Source organism: Humulus lupulus, chromosome 4 (genome assembly GCF_963169125.1).
Source record: "Humulus lupulus chromosome 4, drHumLupu1.1, whole genome shotgun sequence".
NCBI classification, from domain to species: Eukaryota; Viridiplantae; Streptophyta; class Magnoliopsida; order Rosales; family Cannabaceae; genus Humulus; species Humulus lupulus.
In genome coordinates, this window is record NC_084796.1 from 22,903,584 (window position 1) to 22,914,769 (window position 11,186).

The 11,186-nt window shown below is 37.2% G+C and overlaps 1 long non-coding RNA gene across 1 annotated transcript; it reads left to right on the plus strand.

Moving 5' to 3' along the window:
• Positions 1–257: 257 nt before the first annotated feature.
• On the plus strand, positions 258–1,681 carry LOC133828874 (uncharacterized). Its single transcript, XR_009891354.1, has 2 exons — positions 258–1,157; positions 1,373–1,681. It is a non-coding gene; the product is annotated as an uncharacterized LOC133828874 (long non-coding RNA).
• Positions 1,682–11,186: the final 9,505 nt, after the last annotated feature.

Genomic DNA, 11,186 nt, shown 5'->3' on the forward strand with positions numbered 1-11,186 from the left:
CAGCCTAGTTTCTAGAAGGGTGCATTTTTTGAAATTTCGCTCTGCATTCTGTTATGACTCAGCATCATTATAGGGATTTGTACAAATCTGTTAGAATATTACAACGTGAATGATTTCCCCGCTGATTGTGTAATGTTGAGTTGCACCCTTGTATTTTGTGTAAATTCTAGAATATTCATGTACCATTGTTTTACTATAAATACAATACACCACACTCAGTCTCATTTGAGTTGAGCTTTCATTTTTTTATACAAAATTCTAACTATCTTCTATTGGTATCAGTGCCAGGTTGTAATGGATTGTTCATGACCATTTGCTCCTAGGGTAGTTATACGACTCTATGACGAAAAGCATCGCCACGGAGGTCATGGGCTGTGACTCTTCTGCAGGCCTCTAGCGTGCTTTGGATGCTCTTTTTGGTGTGCACTCGAAATCGAAAATGGACGAATATCATATGAGGATACAAACCTCATGCAAAGGATCCATCTCTATACCTGACTTTCTCAAGCAAAAATGTCAGTGGGCTGATGTTCTTACTCTTATAGGTGACCCGTACTCCGAATCTCAGCTTATAGCTAACGTTCTTTCACGTTTAGATGCCAATTATTTGACTATTATTGTTCTTGTGGAAGCTTAGCAGTCTACTACCTGGCAGGATTTCCAGGATCTTTTAATGAGCTACGACAGTAAAATGAAAAGGCTAAACGCCTTGTTTGGTTCCAGCAAGCTTCTTGGTGGGCTTGGTTCTCCTCAAGCTAATCTTGCCAACAAGAACACTCCTTACAATTCTCACAAAGGTGCTGCATCGTCATATCCCCATGGTTCTGGATCTAGAGGAGGACGTGGTAATGGGAACAATCGTGGCAATAGAGGTCGTTCAAAGGGTCGTGGTTGTCGCTCAAATGGGCCCAAACCAGCTTGCCAAGTATGTGGCAAGTATGGTCATTCTGCTGCTTTTTGCTACAACCGGTATGATGAGTCATACATGTGACCCATTCATGGTGGGAGTAACAACTCGAACAATGGTTTAGCAGGTGCCTCAGCCTTTGTCATCACTCCGGATACTGCAGATCTTGATTCGTGGTGTGCTAATATAGGGACCAACAACCATGTCACTGGTGATGTCCATAGCATGAATCAAAAGGCTGAGTATAATGGTAAGGAACACTTATTAGTGGGCAATGGTAATCAGGTCCCTATCACTCATATTGGCTCCAGTACTTTGCATACCTATAATAGTAATGCTTTAATACTCAAAGATGTACTGCATGTTCCACAAATCACCAAAAATCTCATTAGCATTTCAAGGTTAACTTGTGAGAATAATGTGTTTGTTGAATTTTATTCTGATTGTTGTATTGTGATGAACAAGGCAACAAAGAAGGAGGTTCTTCGAGGGATGCTTAAGGATGGTCTCCCCCAACTTGAATCACCACATCTCAGTCTACCTTCTTCAAATCATTCCATTCCAGCTCCAAGAAAAGAGTCCTGTTATTTTACTGGTTTTTATTGTCTTTCTAGTCTTCTGTCCAAGAGTCATGTAACTCAGTCACTGACTGAGAAGTCCTTAAATTCTATAAAAGATAGGTGGCACCAACGATTGGACCACCCATCCACTCGTGTCTCGAGCCAACTTAATGTAAGAATTTCAAAAAATGAAGAAAACACTTTCTTTGATGCCTGTCGATTGGGGAAATCCCATTCTTTACCGTTTGCACTTAATCCAAGCAAAGCCCATTTTCCTTTAGACCTTGTGCACACTGATGTTTGGGGCCCTGCTCCTCTCATTTCTAATCATAACTATCATTTCTATATACATTTTGTTGATGACTGCACAAGGTACACATGGATTTATCCATTGAAATCCGAATCTGATTCCCTCAATGCTTTCATTGAGTTCAAAAATCTGGTTGAAAACCAGTTTGATAGTAAAATCAAAAAGCACCAAACCGACTGGGGTAAAGAATACCAGTCATTCACTCGCTTTGTCACTGATCATATATCGGTTTTCTGTCAGGAACAAGTTTCCTAATACGCAGCGGAATAGTGATGGGTTGGCCCAGTGTACAATAAAATTTTTGTAACATATTTAAACTATATTTAAATATGCGGATCCATTAATATACAAACATTCATCATAAACAAGAAAAGAATAAAAGAACATACCTCTTGATGCCTATCAAGTGTCCATGCTATCTTTTCGTAAAATAAACGATCTTCCTATCCAAATTGCTCCTAGGTACTACATCAAGTTCTTCCACAACGTTCTCTACACTTTAAGAAGTGTGTGGGCACTTAGAGAATAAATGATGATATATTTCTGATTCAACTTGATGTACTTAACACATGATATCAAGAGAATATGCTTGGGATTTGTTTTGTAACTTTTCAGGGAGAGATAGAAAAGTATCGTTCTTTTTCTTAGAGCTCAGTATCTTTTATTTTCTGATAAGTCTAACTTAAATAGAAAATATTTAAATTAAAAAAATAAATATGTAACCAATTTACAATTTATCTTTTAATTAATTAATTGTATTATTAATGAAAATATCAAAAACTAATTTTTGAATTTTTCATTAATTAATTAATTAAATAAATAAAGGTGAAAACTTATCCCTGATTTTTTATGTAACTCATGCCACACACAGTCCAGGGACTGTGTGTGTCGTGTTTTTTTATGTAGCTCATGCCACACACAGTCCAGGGACTGTGTGTGTCGTGTAGCTACCTATAAATTAGGCATATGAGATTTTTCACAATTATTTAATTATTTATTCAAACTAACTTATCAGATAAAATCCAACAACGTGATAATTAATTCAAATTTGAATCTATTATCTTTTTAACTAATTATCACGTATAATTAATTATTTAAATAAATATCAATCTTTTAAATTCAAATCAAATTCGAACTTATCAGATTATTATCTCCCTCTCAAATGAAGACATTTAATTAATTCTATCAATTAATTAAAACCAATTTTAATTAAATACAAATTTTGAAAATTAAATATTTATTTTATTATAATTTCGAAAATTATAATAAATTAATTATTTATATAATTTTAAAAATTATATAATAATTAATTTTGATAATTATAACTAATTTTTAATTAATTAATTAATTAATCATTATTATCACATAATTGCATATTTGGCCCGAAGAACAAATTTCTTCTTAAATATGTCTTTTTACCATTTTACCCTTTATATTAACTCTTGCCTTGAATAATGTTGATAGAGCTGCTGTGGGGACCTATGAACCTATAATTCCAAGCTCCAATAAATTTGAGATTATTAATTAAACTCTTTAATTAAATAATCTTAATTTATTAATCTCATAATTACTCTACTATAAATATGAGACTGCACTCTTGTAACTATAGACATTTCATTTACTGAGTACTTTATAACAATAAAGCGTCCATTGATATAATCATTACATACAAATTAACCCTCTAATAATGATTCATAATTAACTGTGAATAAAATTACCATTATACCCTTTTAATTATAACTTGTTTCCTTAAGTACCATTAACTTTACTAGTGAATGTTAATTCATAACTAAATTATGAATTTGAGCTCAATAACCTTTCAGTCCCAAAAATCAACTCTTAAAAGAACCATTATTCAATCTCTTACGAGATGTTATAGATTCCATATCTGTATACTATGTCCTCAACCATTTACATTAATGAATTCCTAAAACAAAAGTTTCTAGCATGATCATTGTGATAGACCCTAACGAGTGAATCAAAGAACTCATATAACATAAACAGGAGTTCATAGTAACTTCAGGAATAAGATCTATTTGTATATGATCATTATTTGATATATTTAATTAATACTTCGAAACGGTATTTAACTAAGTATTAATAAACACATCTAATCCAGTTTTATATATTCTCTAATATATAAAGCACCTCCACTAAAGTGTCCTACTACACTAGTAATCCGGATCTAGATCTAATGTATTCATAATACTAGTGGACCGTACTTGCAATAATTAATCTAAAGATTCTATAACTTTATTTTACTACGAACTATTCAAGTTCATTTATCCCATACACTAACCTCTCGTACAAATGCGTGGTTGAGATCACATATATGAACTTAGGATTTTTTCTTATATTTACTTAATATTATCACAGAATAATATAGTCCATAAACTATATGCAGAACAAATTCAATTTATTTATTTATTTCTTAAAACAATGTCTACTACATATGCTTCCAGAGCACAATTCCCAACATTTTCAACACTCTTGTCCTCACACATCTGCTCAAAATGGTAGGGCTGAAAGAAAACATCGCCACATTGTGGAGATGGGCACATGCCTCAAAGGTACTGGTGGGACTCCTTTCAAATTTCGGCTTACTTGATAAATCGATTACCAACACCTGTGTTGGATAATAAATCACCTTTCGAAGCTCTTCACTCAAAATGACCAGATTATAAGTTCCTCAAGGTATTTAGTTCAGCATGTTTCCCATGTCTTCGTCCTTATCGAGCTCATAAGTTCTCCTATCATTCAACTAAGTGTGTAAATTTGTGGTATAGTGATAGTCACAAAGATTATAAGTGTCTAAGTAGTACGGGTAAGCTATATATTTCTCGTGATGTCATATTCAATGAAAATGAATTCCCCTTCCAAAATGGTTTTTTTGAGTACTCACAAATCATAATAAAGTGTCACAGTCCAGGTTCCCTACTAGACTGCTTTCTTCCACAACTGAGCATATTCACATGATAATTCTTCACCCTTTGCAGGTACTCAAGTTGGTCCTGATCATTCAAGAGAGAACAACAATACACCGTATGAATTAGAGCCTCAAATTCCTTGCGATAATTACGTAAATGACAACATTCATATTATTGATAACCATGAAATGCCTAGTGTCACAGTTTAGGTTCCCTACTAGACTGCTTTCTTCCATAATTGAGCATATTCACATGATAATTCTTCACCCTTTGCAGGTACTCAAGTTGGTCCTGATCATCCAAGAGAGAACAACAATACACCGTATGAATTAGAGCCTCAAATTCCTTGCAATAATTACGTAAATGACAACATTCATATTATTGATAACCATGAAATGCCTAGTGTGTCCTCTGGTGTGCAGAGTGTGAGTGATGCTCCAGTTGAAGATGATGAACATGAAGTTTCTGGTGGCACTGCTCAAAATCAACTTGTCTTTTCTCACCCTATGATTACTCGCTCAAAGAAGGGTATCTTTAAGCCTAAAGTATATACGGGTCAAGCAAGTTGACAGTCTCTTAGTGAAGAACCAAGCTTGGTAGAAGCGACTCTTTCTCATGATGGCTGGAAAGCAGCCGTGTTGGAAGAATATAAAGCCCTTATGAATAATGTGACCTGGACACTTGTGCCTCGACAATCTCAAATGAATATAGTGGACAATCGATGGGTTTTCAAGATTAAAAAGAACTCGGATGGAACTTTTCAGCGCTATAAAGCAAGGCTCGTCGCACAAAGGTTTACACAATGTAGAGTCCAAGGACTTTAATTAGCTAGTTAGACAGTAGTATTATAGTATTTATAGCATTATCTTTGTAACTGTGGATTTTTGGTTCAGACCGGGAATTATTTGGACACTCATAGTAGTACTTGTAGATTTTCTAAGTTTAACCTATAGTTTAAGAATATTAATGTTAACCTAAGGTTTGATTATATGACTGATATTAAGGATAATATTTATTATACTATAAGGTTTAGATAAGGACCAATAGGATTTTAAGCACATGTTATGTGTGGATGATTAAGGATTAAGTATTTTGAGGATTAAATTTAATAAGGGTAAAAGTTTGAATACTATAAGGTCAGTCAGCAGCTTTGAATACGTTGAGGGCTTAGTCAAGGCTGTTTACTCCATTCAAACTTAGCTAAAAATGTGTAATTTCGTGTTTAATTAATCAGCGTATGCAGATATATCGCAGCACGTAGATACGGAAAACACAAAACGATGCACGACAGCCTCGGGCATACTGGCCCAGGCGATATATCGCCTACAGGGGGCGATATATCGCCTCCTTCAGTATATTTCAAAATTTTTTGAATTCTTTTTCCTTTCAGCCATTCAACCTCTTGATAAGTCCAGCATCTTTTGAACGAGTCTTCAGCCTCTGCTGAACGATTATTCAAATTATTTTCACCTAAAAAGCTATTATTTTTATTCAAGTAAAATTTAGATCCTTTCATTCCTAAACTCTATAAATAGGACCTAGTACCCAGCCATTATTCATCTTTTGCTCTAAGTTCAGAGACTGCAATTGCTAAGTGAGTGTGAGAGTGTAAACACCTGGGTTGGGGAATCATAAGCTTGATCATTATAAGCTTATCAAACACTTTGGGAAGTAAGATTCTATTGTATTTCGGTTCAAGGTTTAGATTGGTCTACAAGTCTTCAAGGTATTTCCACACTCTAGTTCATTAGTTTTATGTTATTTTCTTTCTCATAGTCTTCTACTCAGTCTTCTAACCTCATTCTTATTTTGGTTAGGAAATCTAAGAACTTGCTCATAAGTTTTTGGTAAGTATGTTTCTCAAAGGTTTAGTCATTCCATTCCTTCCATTCTTTTCATTACTTTTTCTTCAATCTACTCACCCTGTTAATACATGGTTTTAGGAGTGTTCCAAAAGTCCCAACTATGTCCTCACATCCCGGTAACTTTGGTAAGGAAAATAGGATAGAATCTATATGTTTTATGCTTATGTTATCTTATGTTATGAAATATGTTATAAAATATGTTATGAATATGTATGTTTGTAGGCTTGGGCATATGACCCATATGACTAACAAGACCCCAAATAGATTATGGGCATATGACCTACTTAGCTAGTAGGACCCCGCAAATCTCATGGGCATATGACTTGTTTAGTCTATGGGACCCCAAGTAATAATGGCCATTATAGTATGTGTATGTAATAAGTGTTATGTTATGTCTTTATGTTTATTATGAAATTTATGTATATGAAGTATGTGTTAGATTTTCCTTGCTGGGCATTAGGCTCATTCCTTTTTGTTTAAATGTGCAGGAAAATAGCTATTAGTGGCGGTAAGGTTCGTGGATGCTTGGAGATTGTGTATCGATGGTGAATGGATTCAAGGAGTCGAGAGTTCGATTTCGAGGATGTAGTCTTTTATTTATGGGTTTATGTGTAATTTTTCCGCACTTTCTATGTAACTCCTTTATTTTAAATTATGTTTTGTTTTTAAGACAATGGGATCCCATATCCTTCTTGATATTTTTGTAAGAAACTCTTATTTTTACAAGTTACCTAATAAAATTATGGTATTTTCGTAATGTAAGCTTTATTAAGGATTTGTATGCATAGTTTCGTTAATGGTCCAAAAGTATAGAGTAGTGGGTCATTACAGTTGGTATCAGAGAAACGGTTCCTTCGCATGAAGTTCTCCTCGATACACACACTCAAAAGCTCCGAATCTGACTGCCAAGTAAGTATTTAAGTTACAAGTTATTTTGCTTATGTATATAGCTAACAACTTTAGTGTTTATGTTTTCAGTTAAGTATGAATGGAGCTTTAACCTACCAAGATATCCGAGCCATTAAGGCTTGAAAAAGAATAAGGGAGCCAAGAAACACCGTAGGAGCACTAGAAAGGATCACTCGAAGATTGTTCTTGTTCCACCAAGAGAAAGGTCACCTTCAAGAGGCTAAGCAAATAATGTTAAGATCAACGGAACAATATGTATTAATAATTAGGCTATTTAAAGATTTCCATCCTGTAATAGCAGCCTTAGAAGAAATATGGGAAAACATGAATGATGAGGATGAACTGCCATTAGCAATGCGTTACTATTTCCTCTTAGTTAGGTTCACTGCAAAATTTGAGTTTCAATTCACAAATGAGAAAAAACATAGGATTCTCACAAACCTTCCTAGAGGACATTTTGATGCACATGACAATGATGATTATGAGGAGATAGATGACGATATGCTAGATGAAGGATCGGATGTAGAAGATCCCGATTTTTAGATTAGTAGTTTTTATTGTTTGTTTCATTTACTTTTTATTTTGTGATTGTAATAAGTGAAAATTGTTTTTTTTCCAAATGAATAACATGCTATTTTATGATCATGTATGAGTTTGATTTTATTTTCACAATCATAATAAGTAATAAATAAAATGAATAATGACTAAGTTCGGTGAGGGTGGATACAAATCAATGAACCAAGTTTACTTATTGAGAGTTAGGGGGCCATAGTAGTGGGAACGATTTTACTGATCCCAGCCCTCCCTCAATATGGTTAACTTTGGGACAAAGATAAGTTTCGAGCCTGAGAATTAAGTCATATAGGATGATTAGAAACACACTTAGAAAATAAAGATGACTTGTTTTTCTAAGTATAGAAATCCACTCTAAATATAAATAAAGACTTATATAATTTTTCATAAAAAGTCATAATAAATAGGTCCGAGATATGTTTGTTTTAGAATAAGTTTTTGCCTTAGAGCCTATTAGGTAAAGTTCTAACATGTTTCTTTCAACTGTTAGAACTCTACTATGATGTCGCTCCGAAGATCCGCACGCACCAACGGAAACGCCTCCAACGATGTTCCAGCGACCAATGAAGTCCCTCCAGTTCGCCGAAGGGGAGTGCGTGCTACTGCCCGCCGCAACGCACCGGCACCGCCAGCTGACAACACTGCGGAGATTGCCAGACTGCGACAGCAAGTCGAGGAACTTTTGCAGCAACAACGCCAACATGCTCAATCTCAGCCTCAGCCTCCGCCACAGCCACAACCGCAGCCACAACAAATGGCCCCAGCACCCCAACAAGTTGGTCCATATGGGGGGTGGCCAATGACGAATTACGCGCCGTATCCAGTACAGCACATGGAGCCAGTGTATGAAAGGTTCCGCAAGCAGCATGCTCCAAACTTCGAAGGGACTACAGACCCCTTTGAGGCAGAAGAGTGGCTAAGGAATGTGGAGCCAATTCTGACACACATGAACCTTAGTAATGCAGACCGCATATCCTGCGTCTCGTCTCGTCCTTGCTCAAGAAGGATGCCAGGATATGGTGGGACTTAGTCCAGCAATCCCATGATGCTGCTACCATGACATGGACCCGATTTGTGGAGCTGTTCCACAAAAAGTACTACAACTCAACTGTACTCGCGTCAAGAGTTGAGGAGTTTGCCAACCTGAAGCAAGGAAATTTAACAGTGGCGGAGTATGCTCGTCAGTTCGACCGCTTAGCAAAGTTCGCCTCTGAGATGGTTCCAACCGATTTCCTGAGAGTAAAAAAGTTTGTTAGAGGACTTCGACCGAAGATCGAGATGGGGGTTAAGCTAGCAAACTCGGGAAACACTATAAATGCCGACATTCTTGAGATGGCAATCGAAGTAGAAAGGTTGCAGGCCAATGTAAACAAAGAAGAAGCCAGTAAACCTAAACCTAGACAGCAGAGCCAACCTCAGGCCAGTCGGAACAACAACAACCATAGCGGCAACAATCATTCCAGCAGCAATGGTAACGGCCAGAAAAGACGGCATCCGGATAACAAGAAGTTCGACAACGATAAGAAGGCACGTACAAATAATGGGGGAAATAGGCCGGGCTAGGTGGAATACCCGCCATGTGATAAGTGCCAGAAGAAGCATCCCGGAGAATGCCGCGCCAACACCAAGGAGTGTTTCAACTGTGGTCAAGAAGGGCATCGTAAAAGAGATTGTCCTCAGAAAAAGCCAGAAGGGAAGAAGGACGAAAAGATGGTTCCTGCTAGGGTTTTTGCTTTAACCCAAGGAGAGGCCGATGCTAGCAACAAGGTGGTCACAGGTCAAGTTTCTATCCTCAATAACTTATGTCATGTATTATTTGATTCGGGAGCCACTCACTCGTATATCTCGTTAGGAATGATAGAAAAACTAGACAAACCTAGTGAAAGATTTAGAACTAGGTTTGTAACCGAGTTGCCTTTGGGCAAAGTAGTTCTATCATCACGAATAGTACGAGGCGTACCAATCAAGATTGAGGACATAGAACTAGAAGGAGACCTGATAGAGCTAGTGATCAAGGACTTCGACGTAATACTAGGCATGGATTGGCTAGCACGGCATGGCGCAACGATCGACTGCAAACACAAGAAGGTAATGTTCGAGACTCCCGACGGCCAGAAACTCTGGTTCATGGGACAAGCTTCAGGATTGCGCACCCCGTTAGTGTCATCTCTCAAAGCTCAGAGAATGATGGAGAAAGGATGTCAAGCATTCTTAGCCAGCATCACGAACGTGGAAAGGGAGACGCCGCTTAAGGTTGGAGATGTCCGAGTTATACAAGAATTTCCAGAAGTATTTCCCGATGACTTGCCAGGATTGCCGCCAAATTGAGAAATAGACTTCACGATAGAATTAGTACCAGGCACTGAGCCTATCTCTAAGGCACCATACCGGATGGCACCTACGGAACTCAAGGAGTTAAAGACGCAGCTACAAGAACACCTAGACTTGGGTTTTATTAGGCCCAGCCATTCACCATGGGGAGCTCCAGTACTATTCGTGAAGAAGAAGGATGGAAGTATGCGGATGTGCATAGACTATCGTGAGCTGAACAAAGTAACGATTAAGAACAAGTACCCGCTACCTCGGATTGATGATTTGTTTGATCAACTCCAAGGCGCAACCGTATTTTCAAAGATCGATTTACGGTCCGGGTATCATCAGCTCAAGGTAAAGGGAGAAGATATTCCCAAGACAGCCTTTAGGACTCGTTATGGACATTACGAGTTCTTGGTTATGTCTTTTGGTCTTACTAATGCACCAGCCGCATTTATGGACTTAATGAATAGGGTCTTCAAGGATTACTTAGATAAATTCGTCGTTGTATTCATCGACGATATCTTAGTATACTCCAAGGATGAAGTAGAGCACGAGTAACATTTGAGAATGATTTTGACGCGATTGAAGGAGCATCAACTCTACGCAAAGTTCAAGAAATGCGAGTTTTGGCTTTCGCAAGTGGCGTTCCTCGAGCACATCATATCGAAAGACGGAGTTGCAGTAGACCCATCAAAGGTCGAGGTCGTGAAGGATTGGCCCAGACCAAAGAACGCATCTGAAGTGAGAAGCTTCCTAGGGTTAGCAGGTTATTATAGGAAGTTTGTAGAGGGCTTTTCAAAGATAGCCACTCCACTCACC